Source organism: Nomascus leucogenys, chromosome 6, assembly GCF_006542625.1.
Source record: "Nomascus leucogenys isolate Asia chromosome 6, Asia_NLE_v1, whole genome shotgun sequence".
In the NCBI taxonomy this organism is placed as follows: domain Eukaryota; kingdom Metazoa; phylum Chordata; class Mammalia; order Primates; family Hylobatidae; genus Nomascus; species Nomascus leucogenys.
This window is the reverse complement of record NC_044386.1, coordinates 73,273,653-73,291,516: the sequence shown is the minus strand read 5'-3', so window position 1 is coordinate 73,291,516 and position 17,864 is coordinate 73,273,653. Positions and strand designations below refer to the sequence as shown.

At 48.9% G+C, this 17,864-nt stretch overlaps 1 long non-coding RNA gene and 12 other non-coding genes across 31 annotated transcripts in view; all 13 read right to left on the bottom strand.

Moving 5' to 3' along the window:
• The window catches only part of LOC105739932, an 86,071-nt gene that overhangs the window by 28,989 nt on the left and 39,218 nt on the right, over positions 1-17,864 (bottom strand). For 15 of the 19 annotated variants that reach the window (XR_004030502.1, XR_004030503.1, XR_004030494.1 and 12 more), the window contains 12 exons: positions 17,061-17,194; positions 15,043-15,176; positions 13,951-14,084; positions 12,809-12,940; positions 10,576-10,692; positions 9,747-9,909; positions 7,954-8,087; positions 6,816-6,942; positions 5,686-5,818; positions 4,543-4,676; positions 3,407-3,659; positions 1,545-1,674 (listed from right to left, as the gene is read on the bottom strand). This is a non-coding gene — a long non-coding RNA (uncharacterized LOC105739932). Of the gene's footprint in view, positions 1-1,544; positions 1,675-3,262; positions 3,362-3,406; positions 3,660-4,542; positions 4,677-5,685; positions 5,819-6,665; positions 6,771-6,815; positions 6,943-7,953; positions 8,088-9,746; positions 9,910-10,575; positions 10,693-12,808; positions 12,941-13,950; positions 14,085-15,042; positions 15,177-17,060; positions 17,195-17,864 lie in introns of all 19 variants that reach the window. The other 4 variants (XR_004030509.1, XR_004030508.1, XR_004030510.1 and 1 more) reach the window with 4 other exon arrangements.
• On the bottom strand, positions 1,387-1,478 carry LOC115835714. The gene has a single exon (XR_004030740.1). It is a non-coding gene; the product is annotated as a small nucleolar RNA SNORD116 (small nucleolar RNA).
• On the bottom strand, positions 3,259-3,350 carry LOC115835709. Its single transcript, XR_004030735.1, has one exon. It is a non-coding gene; the product is annotated as a small nucleolar RNA SNORD116 (small nucleolar RNA).
• On the bottom strand, positions 4,389-4,480 carry LOC115835706. Its single transcript, XR_004030732.1, has one exon. It is a non-coding gene; the product is annotated as a small nucleolar RNA SNORD116 (small nucleolar RNA).
• LOC115835710 lies at positions 5,533-5,624 on the bottom strand. The gene has a single exon (XR_004030736.1). It is a non-coding gene; the product is annotated as a small nucleolar RNA SNORD116 (small nucleolar RNA).
• On the bottom strand, positions 6,662-6,753 carry LOC115835713. Its single transcript, XR_004030739.1, has one exon. It is a non-coding gene; the product is annotated as a small nucleolar RNA SNORD116 (small nucleolar RNA).
• On the bottom strand, positions 7,800-7,891 carry LOC115835711. The gene has a single exon (XR_004030737.1). It is a non-coding gene; the product is annotated as a small nucleolar RNA SNORD116 (small nucleolar RNA).
• Positions 9,597-9,686, bottom strand: LOC115835717. Its single transcript, XR_004030743.1, has one exon. It is a non-coding gene; the product is annotated as a small nucleolar RNA SNORD116 (small nucleolar RNA).
• Positions 10,422-10,513, bottom strand: LOC115835712. Its single transcript, XR_004030738.1, has one exon. It is a non-coding gene; the product is annotated as a small nucleolar RNA SNORD116 (small nucleolar RNA).
• On the bottom strand, positions 12,655-12,746 carry LOC115835715. Its single transcript, XR_004030741.1, has one exon. It is a non-coding gene; the product is annotated as a small nucleolar RNA SNORD116 (small nucleolar RNA).
• LOC115835708 lies at positions 13,797-13,888 on the bottom strand. Its single transcript, XR_004030734.1, has one exon. It is a non-coding gene; the product is annotated as a small nucleolar RNA SNORD116 (small nucleolar RNA).
• LOC115835731 lies at positions 14,889-14,980 on the bottom strand. The gene has a single exon (XR_004030756.1). It is a non-coding gene; the product is annotated as a small nucleolar RNA SNORD116 (small nucleolar RNA).
• LOC115835719 lies at positions 16,909-17,000 on the bottom strand. Its single transcript, XR_004030745.1, has one exon. It is a non-coding gene; the product is annotated as a small nucleolar RNA SNORD116 (small nucleolar RNA).

Here is a 17,864-nt window from a genome sequence, read left to right as displayed (position 1 = left end):
GCCTTGTGGATGTAGAAAATTATCCAACACTGCCTTGATATTGGACACAAGTCCACATGGGATACCCTAATTTTGTGCTCTCCCTGTCACACAACCCCTGGGCAGTGAATCCTGCAATAAGATTTAGGAAGAAAACTGCCTTTGACCTTAGGCAGGAGGTCAACACTGCCCAAAACTGACCTCTAACATACTTCTTGTTAAAGGGCCCCAAGAGAGGTATCTACAATGACCAGACAGTGCCCCCAAAACAATAGAAATTCCAGTAGCACTAGGATAGCAGAATGACCCAGACTTAGCACTGCAGGGAGTACGAGTACAACCACAAGGACATAAAATATCTAAAAAAGACCTCCTGAGAAAGCTTCCGGATCACTGAGATTATTGCAGTGATAATCTGTGATATCAGTGATACCAGACTTCATATATAGGAGAGAATAGGGTCACTTACGTAAACCAATATATTTTGGTTTTGCTGCTGTTCACTTGAGCAACCATCCACACTGCTGTTACATCACCACACTTAATGTTGGGATAACCACAACACTTTTTTTTTTCTGATATCAACCCGATATACTCCAATAAAATGTTCACAGGAGAAAAACATGTAACTGGGGATGGAACAAAGACTGTCAGGAAACAAAAGCAATCTGCTGAAAGTCCCTCGCATGTAGACATCAGATCATATTCCATTCCCAGCACCCTAAGGCCAACATGGCATTTGTGATGTGTAGTACACACCATGCAAAACAGACTCGAAAATGTGGCAGACCATCCCCATCTTAGGGTACCAAGTCAACACATGTATGGTGCTTTCTCATTCCCACCTGGAGTATCCATCACCAGCCATGGGATTTCAGTTTCTCCCTGGGGACACACAAATCATAAATGGAGCCAATCTACAGGGTACTCTCCAGAAAGAAAATAAGCATCACCAACTTCCTGACAACTGACTTCTACTGCTGCTACGAAAACACCATGGGCACTAAAAAGTCCTCAGCCATGAAAAAAAAATGAGCCAAAGAACAACAAAGGTGTGGCCTTGGGCTCTCTTCCCAACCACAAGGAGCTATCTACCTCTGGGGGACAAGGGAACCCAGAGCCAGCACTCAAGGACAAACCTGGCCACACAGAGGTGGGTTACGGGCTAACTCCTCTGTGCCACCTGCACATCCACCTAGTCCTGCAGACATTGTGCATGCTACCCCAGCCTCACAGAGAGAAGTCCTTCACACAAGGAATCTCCTCTGCACAGGAGCACCTACTGCCCTGTGACTCCCTTTGATCCAAAGTGTACCCCATCCTAAGCCTGGATGGATGGCTTAGTGCAACCCACATCAACAAACGAAGTTGTCTCTCTCTCTCTAGCCCCAGTTGGAGCCATGTGCTGGACCTCAGTTTGACGAGGACGACGGTATAGAGTTTTCACTCATTTTGTTCAGCTTTCCAAGGAATGCATGTATGAAAGTCATCATCGATCCATGCACAGTCTTTATCCCTGCAAAGAAGGAACATCAGGGGCTTTTGGAAAATGGACATTTACCAACCTGTGGGATCCACCAGCACCCAACGGAGATCACATTCCACATGTCAAGGGGCTCCCTGCCCTCTCTAGGGATCTCCCAAGATGAAGACTGTCCCTCGTAGCCACTGGCTTTACTTCCATGGCCACAACACCTGGGAAGTGCAGAGGAAAAACGGGTGTGCTTAAGAACGGCAGGCAGGTACACATGTCAAAAGGGCCATTCCTCTTGACTCACTGTGGTATATCCCATATGTGCTTCCCACAGGCTACTCCCCTTTTGGGATGGGTGTATGGGTCTACCCAGGAATGAAGATAGCAGGCATGTGTTAATTTTGAAGGCACCATCAAGCTACAGAGCCCTAAGTGTAAGAACTCTCTCAAAACCACTCATTTGCCACCACTGACTCAAAAGCCCTCCTCTTGGTCATCAGAGAAGACACAGGCCACAGGGATATTTAAATGAGGAGAGTTTTGGGGAAAAACTCTTCCAGTACAAAAGGCAATTTTCCTTCAGTCTTGAAGACTTTTCACCCTGGGCTGCTCGAACACTTTTCAGATTGAGAAAAACGTTCAATAACAACTTAACCTCTACCTCAGCGTCTTCCTCACAGGTGCAGCTCAGGGACCCAGAGGATCACCAGACACACTGAATCCCACATGGCTTCTAAGGCACTGTGGCTGAGAACACCAGACATTTTAAGGCACTTACCTTTGAACATGGCCGCGCAGTCCAAAACCTATGCATCACTGCCTGTGGACACTAGCCCTGTCCTACAACAAGATGACTATTTCACAAAGAAGACTTCTGGGAAGAATTAGGAGGAATTAGAAAATAACCTAACATCACAAGCCACTAAGGTATTTAAGCACAGAGACCTTCCTGGACCACGTTTCCGAGTAGAGATCACCAGGATACGGGAAGTCACACTCTTATAATTGGGCATGTTGACTGCATCGAGGTGCCTGAGTGGTTCAGAGGCAAAGTATGCACAACCTACGATGGGTAGAAACCTTGGGCTGATATAAGCTCAAATGCCTAATGGAGACAAGCATCTCACAGAGGGTCCTGAACACAGACCTTCCAAACCAAGTCAGTCTAAGGAGTTGCAGAAGCATGTGGACCCGCAATCACATTCCTGTCCCAGCACCCCGAGGTCATCATGAAATGAAATGTGGGCCCCCTACAATGTCCAAAAGAGGCCCACAGTCATCACTCCATGACCCACATGGAATATGCTGTACAGTAAATGCACATGCAGACCTCTCCCCTTCCCACTGCCAGGACCCTTCAGGGGCCATGGGACTGGTTTCCTCCTATGGACATACAAGTTCAACATGGATACCCTCTCCGGGCTCCTCTACAGAAAGCGACTCAGCATCAACATCCTCCTGAGAACTGCCTGCCCTCAATGCTACCTAAACACCATGGGAACTCCCACATCCCCAAATGAGGATGAAAGTGAACCAAAGAAGTGCCCAGGAACAACATTGTGCTATGTCCCCATGCAGAAGCCACTGTCTTCCTCTGGGGAGGGCAGGAGCCAAGGAGTATGAACCAAGGACACACATAGCCGCACAGAGGGAAGTGCTTCAACTAAGCTGTCTCTCAGCCACAGAAGTCCAAAATGCCCAGCTACTCCACTTCACCCAAAGATGATCCCATCTCAAGTGTTGACACAGCCCTTGTCAACAAATGGATGTTGTCCCTCTCTCTAGCCCCTGATGAGCAGTATGCTGGACCTCAGTTCAACGAGGATGACGGTATAGAGTTTTCACTCATTTTGTTCAGCTTTCCAAGGAATGTATATATGGAAGTCATCATCGATCCAGTCTTTGCGCCTGCAAATGAGGAAAATCAGCACGCTTTAGGAAGGAATCACTTACATTCAGGAGGGATCCAACAGCCTCCGAAAGAGCCCACACTCCATGTGTCCTGGGACTTCTGCCATCTGCCAGGATCACATGAGATGACAATCATCCCTTGCTGACGTGAGCCTGCTTTTTATACCAACACCACCGGGGAGGTGCAGAGAAAACATGGACGTGCATCAGAAAGGCAGGCATGTGCACAGGTTCCAAGGGCCATGTCATCCAGCTCCCTGCGATACATCTGCTGTCTGCCTGTCTCTGGCCTCACCTGTTCATAAACACACAAATGCATGGACACAAGGATGCTTGTCTGGGGGTCAGGTGCCTTCAGAATACATCATCCCACTAAAGAGCATGTTTAGCATCCTTCTCAACATCATTGCTTCAATACCTACAATGATGCTCACAAAAGCCTTGGGACCCTGGGCCCCTAATGAGAAAAGCTTTAACCTATATTGGGTTTAGGATAAGCCAGGGACTCCGTGGGTATCAGAACCAATGAGCAGGAGCTCACTTGTTCATGCAATGGACATGTCCCCCAAACACATGGGATACAACACGGGCACACAGGCATATAGGCTATGCCTGGTGACCAAAACTCTAATGTCCTCAACCAAGGACAAAGTTAGCCAACAAATGACAAAGATGCGGCCTTGTATTCTCCTTCCAGCCAGACAGGTCTGTTTCCTTCCAGGGGACCCAGGAACCCAGAACAATGACTCAAGAAGAAATTGGCAACCAGAGGCGGGCTACCAGCTAACTCTTGCTAGGCCACATGGACATTCACCTAGTCCTGCAGACAATGCATGTGTTACCCACCCTCACTGACAAAGTCCTTCAAACAAGAAATTTCCTATACATGGGAGCCACCACTCTCCTGTGACCCCCATCACCCATAAAAGACCCTATCCTAAGCCTGAACAGACGCCTTGGTATAACCCATGTCAACAAACGGATGTTGGCCCTCTCTGTCTAGCCCCTGTTGGAGTAATGTGCTGGACCTCAGTTCGATGAGGATGACGGTATAGAGTTTTCACTCATTTTGTTCAGCTTTCCAAGGAATGTATATATGGAAGTCATCATCGATCCATGCACAGTGTTTGTCCCTGCAAAAAAGGAAAATCAGAGTGCTCTGGGAAAGAAGTACTTACATTCAGAAGAGATCCAACAACTTCCGAAGGAGCCTTTGCCTTTTGTGTCCAGGGGCTTCCTGGTATCTCCGTGGCTCACAGGAGATAAGAATTGTCCCTCGCCAACATGGGCCTGCCCTCCATGCCAATGCTACCTGGGAGGTGCAGATGAAACACAGGCGTGCTTCAGAAAGGCAGACAGGTGCACAGGTCATGAGGGCCATGTCATCCAGTCCCCTGCAATATATCTACCGTCTGCCCGTCTCTGGCCTCCCCCGTTCATGGATGCAGAAATGCGTGGATGCAGGGATGCTCGTCTCGGGGCTGGGGGCCCCTGCAGTACACCATCCTGCTAAAGAGCACTGACATGGACCATCCCTCTCAACAACATGGCTTCAACGCCTGCAGTGCCACTCACAAAAGCCTTGCGGCCCTGAACCCCTAAGGAGGAAGGCTTTAACCTACATCGGGTTTAGGATAAGCCAGGGACTCCTTTGGTATCAGAACCAGCTTGGAGCAGGAGCTCACCTGTACGTGCAAAATACATGTCCTCAAAACACACGGGACACAACACAGGCACAAAGGCACATAGGCTATGCCTGGTGACCAAAACTCTAATGTCCTCAACCAAGGACAAAGTTAGCCAACAAATGACAAAGATGCGGCCTTGTACCTGCCACCCAACCACACAGATCTGTTTTCCTCTGTGGGACCTGAGAACCCAGAACAAGGACTCAAGAACAAATTGGCAACCAGAGGCGGGCTACCAGCTAACTCTTGCTAGGCCACATGGACATTCACCTAGTCCTGCAGACAATGCATGTGTTACCCACCCTCACTGACAAAGTCCTTCAAACAAGAAATTTCCTATACATGGGAGCCACCACTCTCCTGTGACCCCCATCACCCATAAAAGACCCTATCCTAAGCCTGAACAGACGCCTTGGTATAACCCATGTCAACAAACGGATGTTGGCCCTCTCTGTCTAGCCCCTGTTGGAGTAATGTGCTGGACCTCAGTTCGACGAGGATGACGGTATAGAGTTTTCACTCATTTTGTTCAGCTTTCCAAGGAATGTATATACGGAAGTCATCATCGATCCATGCACCGTTTCATCCCTGCAAATGAAGAAACTTAGGGTGCTTTGGAATGAAATCACTTACATTCAGGAGGGTTTCAACAGCCTGTGAAGGAGTCCACACCATGTGTTTCCAGGGGCTTCCTGCCATCTCCAAGGATCACACAAGATGACAATAATTCCTCACGATACGAGCCTGCCTTTTACGCCAACACCACCTGTGAAGTGCAGAGGAAACACAGGCGTGCTTCAGAAAGGCAGACAGGTTGCACACGTCACGAGGGCCATGTTATCCAGTCCCGTGACACATCTATTTGCCTGTCTATGGCCTCCCCTGTTCATGGACACAGAAATGCATGGACGCGGGGATGCTCATCTCAGGGCCAGGGGCCCTCAAGGTGAACCATCCTGCTAAAGAGCACTGATGTTTGGCATCCCTCTCAACATTGTTGCTTCAACACCTGCAATGGTGCTCACAAAAGCCGTGGGGCCATGAATCCCGAAAGAGGAAGCCACTGACCTAAATCAGGTTTGGAATAACCCAGAGACTCCTTGCCTGACAGCCCCAGCTTGGAGCAGAAGCCTGCCTGATCATGCAATACACAAATCCTCATAACATATGGGATATAACATGGGCATGCGGCAAAGAGGGTACGCTGGGTGCCTGGAAATACAACGTCCTCCGCCAAGGACAAAACGAGCTAACAAATGAGAATAGTGTAGGCTTGTGCTCTCCCCGCAACCAGGGGATCTGTCTTCCTCTGGGAATCCACAGCTTGGACTCAAGAACAAACCTGGCCACCAGAGGCAGGCTACCCACAAACTCTTTCCATGCCACCTGCCATTCACCTAGTCCTTCAGACAGTAGGTGAGTTATCGCGCCCAGGGAGAAAGAATTCCTTCAAACAAGGAATTTCCTGTGCATGGGAGCTCCCACTTCCCTGTAACTTCCAATTGCCCAAAGGGACCCCATCCTAAGCCCGGATGGACCCCTTGGTGCAACCCATATCAACAAACGAATGTTGGCCCTCTCTGTCTAGCCCCTGATGGAGTAATATGCTGGACCTCAGTTCGACGAGGATGACGGTATAGAGTTTTCACTCATTTTGTTCAGCTTTCCAAGGAATGTATATATAGAAGTCATCATTGATCCACGCACAGTGTTTGTCCCTGCAAATGAGGAAAATCAGAGCGCTCTGGGAAAGAACTGCTTACATGCAGAAGGGATCCAACAACTTCCAAAGGAGCCTTTGCCATTTGTGTCCAGGGGCTTCCTGGTATCTCTGCAGCTCACACGAGGTAACAATTGTCAACATGGGCCTGTCTTCCATGCCAATGCTACCTGGGAGGTGCAGAGGAAACACAAATGTGCTTCTGAAAGGCAGACAGGTACACAGGTGACAAGGGCCATGTCATCCAGCCCCCTGCGATGTATCTGGAATCTGGCGGTCTCTGGCGTCAACTATTTATGGACACAGAAATGCATGTACATGAGGATGCACGTCTGGGTCCAGGGTGCCCTTATAGTGCATCATCTCGCTAAAGAGCACTAATGTTGAGCATCCCTCTCAACACCCTTGCTTCCACACCTGCAGTGCAGCTCACAATAGCCTCGGGGCCATGCAATCCTAATGGGAAGGCTTTGACCTACACTCGGATCAGGATAAGCCAGAGTCTCACTGCCTATCAGACTCAGCTTGGAGTGGCAGCCTACGTGTTCATGCCACATGCATGTGCTCACAATGCATGGGACACAACATGGGCACGCTGGCCTGAAGGCTATGCCAGCTGATCACAACTTCATTGTCCTCAATGAATGATGAAATGAGCAGAAAAACAACACAAGTATAGCACTGTGCTGTCTTCTCAAGCACAATCACCTGTCCTCCTCCAAGGAACATGGAAACCCAGAGCCAGGACCCAAGGACAAACTGCCATGCAGAGGTGGGCTACAGGCTAACTCTTTCCGGGCAACCTGCACATTCACCTACTCCTGTGGACAGCATGTGTGGTACCCTGGCCTCACAAATAGAGTCCTTCAAACAAGGAATCTCCTGTGTACATAGCCTCCACTCCCCTGCCATTCTCCTTTGCCCAAACGAGACCCCATCCTAAGCCTGGATGGAACCCCTTGGTGCAATGGGCATCATCAAATGAAATTTGTCCCTCTCTCTCTAGCCCCTGTAAGAGCAATGTGCCGGACCTCAGTTCGACGAGGATGACGGTATAGAGTTTTCACTCATTTTGTTCAGCTTTCCAAGGAATGTATATATGGAAGTCATCATTGATCCAGGCACAGTCTTTGTCCCTGCAGAGGAGGAATATCTGGAGCTTTTGAGAAATGGACACTTACCATCCTAAGGAATCCACTAGCACCTGAAGGAGCCCATGCCACACATTTCAAGGGACTCCCTATCACTTCCAGGGATCTCCCGAGACCAAGATTGTCCCTCATGGCCACTGGCCTTCCTTCTATGCCCAAGCCACCTGGAAAGTTCAGAGGAAAAACAGGTGTGTTTGAGAACAGCAGGCAGGTACACACATTGCAAGGGCCATACCATTCATCCCACTGTGGTGTATCATGTATATATCTCCCACGGGCAGCCCCTCTTATTGGGACATGTGCATAGGTGTAACCAGGCACGAAGCTATCAGGCACACAAGAATTTTGAGGGCTCCATCCAGCTACAGAACACCAAGCATAACAAACTCTCAACACCACTCATTTGCCACCTCTGAATCAAAAGTCCTGCTCTTGGCCATCAGAGAAGATGAAGGCCATGAGGATATTTCAGTGGGGACAGGTTCAAGGAAAGCCTCTTCTTGAGTGAAGGGCAATTTTCCTTTGGCCCTGAAGTACTTTCACCCCAGGCTCCCTTTGACACTCTTCCCACTGAGAAACATGCTCAATCACAAACCAACTTCCACCTCAGGGTTTTCCTCAAAGGTACAGCTCAGGGACCCAGAAGGGCACGAGACATGCTGAATCCTACAGGGCTTCCAAGGCACTATGACTAAGAACACCATACATCTTAAGGCACTTGGCTGTGAACATGGCTGTGGAGTCCAAAACTTATCCATCACTGGCCTACAGACACTAGCCCTGTCATACAATTCAAAGACAATTTCACAAAGACTTGTGTGAATTGTCACACACAATTAGGAGGAATTTGAAAATAACCTAACATCAGGAGCCACTAAGGTATTTAAGCACAGAGACCTTGCTGGGTCACATTTCTGAGTAGAAGTCACCAGGATATAGAAACCCACACACTCATCATCAGACACCTCAAATGCATCAAGGAAAAGCATCCCACAGAGGTTCCTGAACACAGACCTTCCAAACCAAGTCAGTCTGCAGAGATGCAGGAGCACGTGGACCCACAATTACATTCCCATCCCAGCACCCTGAGGTCATCATGAAATGGACTATGGGTACCCTACAAAGCTCTAAAGAGGCTCACAGTCATCGCTCTGTGACCCAGACAGAAGGCTGTGTGGTACACGCATGCACAGCCCTCTCCCCTTCCACTGCCAGGATGCTTCAGGGGCCATGGGACTTGGGTTTTCCCCTCCTATGGACATACAAGTTCAACGTGGATACCCTCTCTGGGCTCCTCTGCAGAAAGCAAATCAGTATTGCCACCCTCCTCACAACTTCCTGCCCTTGATGATACCCATACACCACAAGAACTCCCATGTCCCCGACTTAGGATAAAAGTGAGCCAAAGAAGTGTCTGGGAACAACATTGTGCTGTGTCCCCATGCAGAAGTAACCATATTCCTCTGGGGAGTGCAGGAGCCAAAGGGTATGAATTGATGACACACATAGCCACACATAGGGAAGTGCTTCGATCAAGCTGTCTCTCAGCCACAGAAGTCCAAAATGCCCAGCTACTCCACTTCACCCAAAGACGATCCCATCCCAAGCATGATGCAGCCTGTGTCAACAAATGGATGTTGTCCCTCTCTCTAGCCCCTGATGAGCAGTGTGCTGGACCTCAGTTCAACGAGGATGACGGTAGAGTTTTCACTCATTTTGTTCAGCTTTCCAAGGAATGTATATATGGAAGTCATCATCAATCCATGCACATTATTCATGCCCGAAAATGAGGAAAATCAGGACTTTGGAAAGTGGACACTTACATTCAGAAGGGATACAACAGCCTCCAAAGGAGCCCACACCACATGTGTCCAGGGGCCTCATGGCATCTCCAAGGATCGCACAAGAAGATGATTTTCCCTCGAAGATACCTCCTTTCCTTTCATGCCAACACCACCTGGGAGGTGCAGAGGAAACACGAGTGTGCTTCAAAAAAGGAGACACATTCACAAGTCACGAGGGCCGTGTCATCTGGCCCCCTATGGTATATCTGCTATCTGCCTGTCTCTGGCTTCCCTGTTTATGGATCTAACCAGAACTGCAATGTCCTTGAATAATGATGAAAATGAGTGGAAAAAAAACAGCAAAGGTGTGGCCTTGTGGTCTCTTCCCAAGCACAAACACCTGTCTTTCCTCAAGGGAATGATGGAACCCAGAGCTAAGACTCGAGGACAAACATGGCCACCAAAGGCGGGCTACAGGCTGTCTTCCCATGCCACCTTCACATTCACATAGTCCTGCAGACAGTGTGTGTGTGTTACCTTGCAGAGAGAAGTCCCTCAAACAAACAATTTCCTATTTACGAGAGATCCCACAACCCTGTGACTACCCCTTGCAGAAAGGGAGCCCCTCCTACAACTGAACAAACCCCTTGGTGCAACCTGCAGCAACAAATGAAAATTGGCCCTCACTCCAACCCCTGTTAAGAGCAGTGTGCTGGACCTCAGTTCGACGAGGATGACGGTATAGAGTTTTCACTCATTTTGTTCAGCTTTCCAAGGAATGCATGTATGAAAGTCATCATCGATCCATGCACAGTCTTCATGCCCACAAAGGAGTAACATTAGGGGGTTTTGGGGAATAGATACTTACCAGCACCTGAAGAAGCCCACACCACACATGTCCTAGGACTCCCTGCCACATCCAGTGATCTGCTAAGAACAAGATCATCCATTGTCTCCACTGGGCTTCCTTCCATGCCAACACCACCTAGGAAGTACAGAGGCAATACGGGTGTGCTTGAGAAGGGCAGGCAAATAGATAGGTCACAAGGGCCATGCCATTCAACCCCCTGTGGAATACGCTATTGCTACTTCCCATGGGATACCCATTTCAGGATGTGTGCATGGGAGTACCCACGCATGAAGGTTTGAGGCACACATACATTTTGAGGGCACCATCAAGTTTCAGAGCACTAAATGTGAAGAACTCTGGACATCCCTCATTTGGTGCCCCGACTCAAAAGCCCTTCCCTTGGCCATCAGAAAGGACACAGACCACAGAGATATTTGAATGGGGAGAGTTTTGGGGGAAAAAAAAAACAACTCTTCCCGTGCATAGGGCAATTTTCCTTCAGCCTTGAACATTTTTACTGCAAGGATCTGTCAACACACTTCGCATTCAAGAAACATGTTCAGTCACAAATCAACCTCCACCTGGGGGTCTTTCTCACAGGTGCAGCTCAGGGACCCAGAAAAGCACCAGACACACTGAATCCCACAGGGCTTCTAAGGTGCTGCGGCTGAGAACACCATACATCTTAAGGCACTTGCATGCAAACATGACCGTGGAGTCCAAAACCTATCAATCACTGGTCTGTGGACACTAGCCCTGTCCTACAACATGATGATTATTTCACAAACAAGTCTGTTGTGAAGAATTAGAAGGATTTTAAAAATAGTCTAACATCATGAGACACTGAGGAATTTAAACACACTGACCCTGCTGGATTGCTTTTCTGAGTAGAAGTCACCATGATACGGGAACTCACACACATATCACCAGGCACTTCAACCACATCGAAGTGCCTGAGCAGTTCAGAGGCAAACGACATCAGCCTTTCCTTAAAAAACCATCCCCAAATCAACACAGGGAAACGCAGCAAACAACCTTTACTAGCAGTATGCACTACATGTTGACCTGGGCTGATACCATCTCAAATTCTTTTTTTTTTTTTGAGACGAAGTTTCGCTTTTTTGCCCAGGCTGGAGTGAAGTGGCCTGCTCTTGGCTTACTGCAACCTCCGTCCCCTGGGTTCAAGCAATTCTCCTGCCTCTGCCTCCACCTCCCAACTAGCTGGGATTATAGGCGCCCGCCACCATGCCCCGCTAATTTTTTTATGTATTTTTAGTAGAGACGGGGTTTCGCCATGTTAGCCAGGCTGGTCTTGAACTCCTGGTCTCAGGTGATCCACCCGCCTCGGCCTCCCAAAGTGCTAGGATTACAGGCGTGAGCCACCGTGCCCAGCCCCATCTCAAATTCTTAATGGAGACAAGCATTCCACAGAAGGCCTGAACACAAACCTGCCAAACCAAGTCAGTCTGTGGAGTTGCGGGAACATGTGGATTCGCAATTACATTCCCATCCCAGCATCCCAAGGTCATCATAAAATAAACCGTATGCACCCTACAACACCCAAAAGAGGCTCACAGTCATCTCTCCACAACCCAGACAGAAGACTGTGTGGTAAATGCATGTGCAGCTCTCTCCCCTTCTAACCACCAGGACCCTTCTGGGACCATGCGGTTTGGGTTTCCTCCTATGGAGATACAAGTTCAGTGTGGATACCCTCCTCTGGGCTCCTCTGCAGAAAGCAAATCAGCATCACCATCCTCCTGAAGACTGCCTGCCCCTGATGCTATCCAAACACCATAGGAAGTCCTACATCCCTTGCCAAGGATGAAAGTGAGTGAAAGAGGTGCCTGGGAATGACCTTGTGCTGTCTCCCCATGTGGAAGCAATAGTCTTTCCTCTGGAGGTCAAGGGACCCAAGGGTACGAATCGAGGACACACCTGGCTGCCTTCAACCAGGCTGTCTCTTAGTTACAAATGTCCAAAATTCCCAGCTACTCTCCTTTGCCAGAAAAAGACCCTATCCCAAGCCTTGGTGCAGCCTGTGTCAACAAATGGATGTTGTTCCTTTCTCTCGAGCCCCTGATGGAGCAGTGTGCTGGACCTCAGTTTGACGAGGATGACGGTATAGAGTTTTCACTCATTTTGTTCAGCTTTCCAAGGAATGTATATATGGAAGTCATCATCGATCTACACACAATCTCCATCCCTGCAAATGAGGAAACTCAGGGTGCTTTGGAATGGAATCACTTACATCCAGGAGGATTCCAACAGCCTCCGGAGGAGCCCACACCGTGTATGTCCAGGGCTTCCTGCCATCTCCAAGGATCACACATGATGGTGATCATCCCTCATGACACGGGTTTGCCTTTTACACCAACACTACCTGCAAAGTGCAGAGGATAAAGAAGCATGCTTCAGAAAGGCAGACAGGTGCACAGGTCACGAGGGCCATGCTATCTTCCCCCTGTGGTTTATCTGGAATATGCCTGTCTCTGGCTTCCCTTGTTCATGAACCCAGAAATTTATGGACACAAGTATGCTTGTCTTGGGGATGGCGGCCCTCAGAATGCATCATCCCGCTAAAGAGCACTGATGTTAAGCATCCTTCTCAATATCCTTGTTTCAACACCTGCAATGCCAGTCACAAAATAATCAAGGCCCTGCACCCCTAAAGAGGAAGCCATTGACCTATATCTGGTTTGGGATAACCCAGAGTCTCGTTGTCTATCAGCCCCAGTTTGGAGAGGAAGCCTACCTGTTCATGCCAAATACACATCCTCACAACGCACAGTATACAACATGGGCACATAGGCACAGAGGCTATGCCAGGTAAACACAACTCCAACATCCTCAGCCAAGGATAAAATGAGCCAACAAATGGCAAAGGTGTAGCCTTTTGCTCTCCCCGCAACCAAACAGATCTGTCTTCCTCTGGGGGACTTCGGTTCCCAGAGCTTGGACTCAAGGACAAACTTGGCCACCAAAGGCAGGCTACCAGTTAACTCTTCCCGTGCAATCTGCCGTTCACCTAGTCCTCTAGACAGCGCATGAGTTATCCCACCCTAGGACACAGAAGTCCTTCAAACAAGGAATTCCTGTGCATGGGAGATCCTACTCCCCTGTGTCTACCATTCACCCAAAGAAACCCCATCCTAAGCCTGGATGGACCCCTTGGTGCAACCCATGTCAACGAATGAATGTTGGCCCTCTCTGTCTGGCCCCTGTTGGAGTAATGTGCTGGACCTCAGTTCGACGAGGATGACGGTATAGAGTTTTCACTCATTTTGTTCAGCTTTCCAAGGAATGTATATATGGAAGTCATCATCGATCCATGCACAATCTTTGTTTCTGCAAATGAGGAAAATCAGCGTGCACTGGGAAGGAATTGCTTACGTTCAGGAGAGATCCAACAGCCTCCAAGGAAGCCTACACCATGTGTGTCCAGGAGCTTCCTGGCATCTCTGAGGTTAACATGAGATGACGATTGTCCCTCACCAACATGGGCCCGGCCAATTCATCACTTACACCTGGGAGGTGAAGAGGAAACATGGGTGTGCTAGAGAAAATCTGACAGATGTGCAGTACACAAAGGCAATGTCCTCTGGTCTCCTGCAGTGTATCTGGTTGATACCCAACTCTGGATTTACCTGATTTTGGACACAGAAACACATGGACAATGGCTCAGGTGCCCTTGTAGTAGTGCATCAGCACGCTAAAGAGCACTGACATTGAGCATCCCTCTCAACACCCTTACATTGACACCTATAATGTCACTCACAAAAGCTACAGGGCCATGCAATTTTAATGAGGAAGCCATTGACTTACACTGGGCTGGGGTTAAGCTAGAGACTCCCTGCCTATCAGGCCCAGCTTGCAGTGGGAACCTGTGTGTTCCTGCCATATGCATGTACTCACAATGCATGGAACACAACATGAAAGCTATGCCAGGTGATTGGAACTCCTCTGTTCTCAAATCAAGAATGAAAAAAAAAAAAGGCAGAAGTATGGCCTTGTTCTCTCTTCCCAAGCACAATTACTTGTCTTCATCCAGGGGTTGTGGGAACCCAGAGCCAGGAGTCAAGGACAATCTTGGCCACCCAGAGGCAGGCTACAGTTTAACTCTCCCTGAGCAACCTGCACATTCGCCTAGTCCCACGGACTGCATGTATGCTTCCCCAGCCTTGTAGACAGAAGTCCTGTGCACATTGCCTCAACTCCCCTGTGACTCTCCTTCACCCAAACAGAATCCCTTCCTAAGCCTGGACAAACGCTTCATGCAACAGGCATCAAAAAAAAAAAAAAATGAGAGTTGTCCCTCTATAGCCCCTGGTGGACCTAAGTTCAGCTAAGACGACAGTATGGAGTTCCCACTCATTTTGTTCAGCTTTCCAAGGAACGCATGTATGGAAGTCATCATTGGTCCATGCACAGTATTCATTCCTGTAAAGGAAGAACATTAGGGTCTTTTGAGAAATGAACACTTACCATATGAAGGGATCCACCGGCACCCAAAGGAGCCCATGCCACATGTGTCCATGGGTTCCCTGCCATCTCCAGGGATCCCCCAAGATGAAGTTCATCCCTTGCAGCCTCTGTCTTTCTTTGCATGCCCATGCCACCTGGGAAGTGCACAGGAAAAACAAGTGTGCTTGAGAAAGGCAGGCAGGTACACAGTTTGCAAGGGCCATGCCATTCATCCTGCCATGTTGTATTCTGTATCTATCTCCCACAGGTGACCTCTCTTTGGGGACGTGTGCACAGATATACCCAGGCATGAAGGTATAAGGCAGGCATGCATTTCAAGGACACCATCAAACTAGAGAACACTAAGTGTGAAGAATTCTCTCAATACCACACTTTCACCACCCCTGACTCAGAAGCCATTCTCTTGGCCATCAGAGAAGACAACAGCCATGAGGATATTTCAGTGGGGAGAGCTGCAGGGAAAAAGTGTTCCAGCACAAAGAACAACTTTCCTTCGGCCTTGAAGCATTTTTACCATGGGCTCCTTCCACACACTTTGCATTGAGAAACACATTCAATCACAAATCAACCTCCACCTCTGGCCTTCCTCACAGGTGCAGCTCAGTGAACCAGAAAAGCATCAGACATGCTGAATCCTACAGGGCTTCTATGGTGCTGTCCCTGAGAACACCATACATCTTAAGCCACTTGCCTGTGAACATGGCCACAGAGTACAAAACCTCTCCATCACTGGCCTGTGGATGATAACCCTCATACAACTTCATGACTATTTCACAAAGAAGACTGTTGTGAAGAATTAGGAGGAATTTGAAAATGACCTAACATCACAAGACAATGGAGAATTTAAGTGCAGAGACCTTGACAGGTCACTTTTCTGAGTAGATGTTACCACAACATGGGAAGTGACACGCTCTTAACCTCAACCACATTGAAGTGCCTCAGCAGTTCAAAAGCAAATGGCATCAGGCTCTCCCGAGCAAAACTTCCCCTCATCAACACAGAGGGAGCAACAAGCCCTTCCAGCAGTATGTGCAACCATGGAGGGGTAGAAACCCTGGGCCAGTATCTGCTCAAATGCCTAACACAGACAAGCATCCCACAGGGGGTCCTGAACACAGACCTCTCAAACCAAGTCAGTCTGTGAAGTGGCAGGAACACAGGGACTTGCAATCTCATTCCCATCCCAGCACCGCAAGGTCATCATGAAATGGACCATGGGCACCCTACAACTCCCAAAAGAGGCTCATAGTCATTGCTCCACGACCCACATGGAATGCTGTTTGGTACACACATGCACAGCCCTCTCCCCTTCCCGCCACCAGTACACTGCAGGGACCACAGGACTTGGGTTTCCTCCTATGGACATACAAGTTCAATGTGGATACCCTCCCTGGGCTCCTCTGCAGAAAGCAAATCAGCTCACCACCCACTTCATGACTGCCTGCCCCTGATGCTACCCAAATACCAAGGGAACTCCCACATCCTCGACTGAGGATGAAAGTAAGCCGAAGAAATGTCCAGGAATGATGTGCTCTCTCCCCACAGGAAAGCAATGGTATTCCTGTGCAAGCGGGGAGGCGACAAACCAAAGAGCTATGAATCAAGGACACACAGCCATGCACAGGAAGGCTACTGGCTACTGCTTCCTGTGCCACCTGCAGCTTCAAGTTCTGCAGGCTGGCAGTGTGCTTACCCCACCCTCTCAGAGGAAATCCCTTCAACCAAGCTGTCTCTCAGCTACAGAAGTCCAAAAAGCCCAGACACTCGCATTCGCCCAAAGAGGACCACATCCTAAGCCAGGGTGTAGACCATGTCAACAAACAGATGTTGGCCCCCTCTCCCTGCCCTCCAATGTAGCAGCGTGCTGGACATCAGTTCGACGAGGATGATGGTATAGAGTTTTCACTCATTTTGTTCAGCTTTCCAAGGAATGTATATACAGAAGTCATCATCGATCCAGGCACAATCTTTGTTTCTGCAAATGAGGAAAATCAGGGCTTTGGGAAGGGCTTGCTTACATTCACGAAGGATCCAAAAGCCTCTGAAGGAGCCCATGCCACATGTGTCAAGGGGCTTCCTGGCATCTCTAAGGATCACATGAGAGGATGATCATCCCTCACAGACACAGTCCTTCCTTCCATGCCAACGCCACCTGGGAGGTACAGATGAAACATGGGCATGCTTGAAAAAGGCAGACATGTGCAGAGGTCACGAGGGCCATGCCATCTGGCCCCCTGCAGTACATCTGCAATCTGCCCATCTCTGGCTTCACCTGTTTATGGATGCAGAAATGCATAGACACGGGGATGCACGTCTGGATCGTGGGAGGCCATGGAGTACACAATCCCACTAGAGAGAACTGATGTTGAGCATCCCTTTAAATACCCGTGCACACCTGTAATGTTGATCACAAAAGCCTCAGGGACCTGCACCCCTAACGAGGAAGACTTTGACCTACACCAGGTTTGAGATAAGCCAGAGACTCGTTGCCTATCAGCCCCAGCTTAGGGCAGGAGGCCAACTGTATGTCTTCATAATACACAGGATACAATAGAGGCACCCTGGCCTGGATGTGAAGCATGCAGGTGACCAGAAATCTATGTATGTAGACAAGGATAAAAATGAGCCAAAAATTAGGCAAAAGTGTGGCCTTGTCCTCTCTTTCCAACGAAAAAGACCTGCCTTCCTCCTGATGATGAGAGAACCAAGAACTAAGACTCAAGGACAAACTGGGGGACACAGAGCCTAAGTCCTTTGTGCCACCTGCACATTCACCTAGTCCTGAAGACAGTGTGTGTGCTACCCTGGCCTCACTAAGAGAT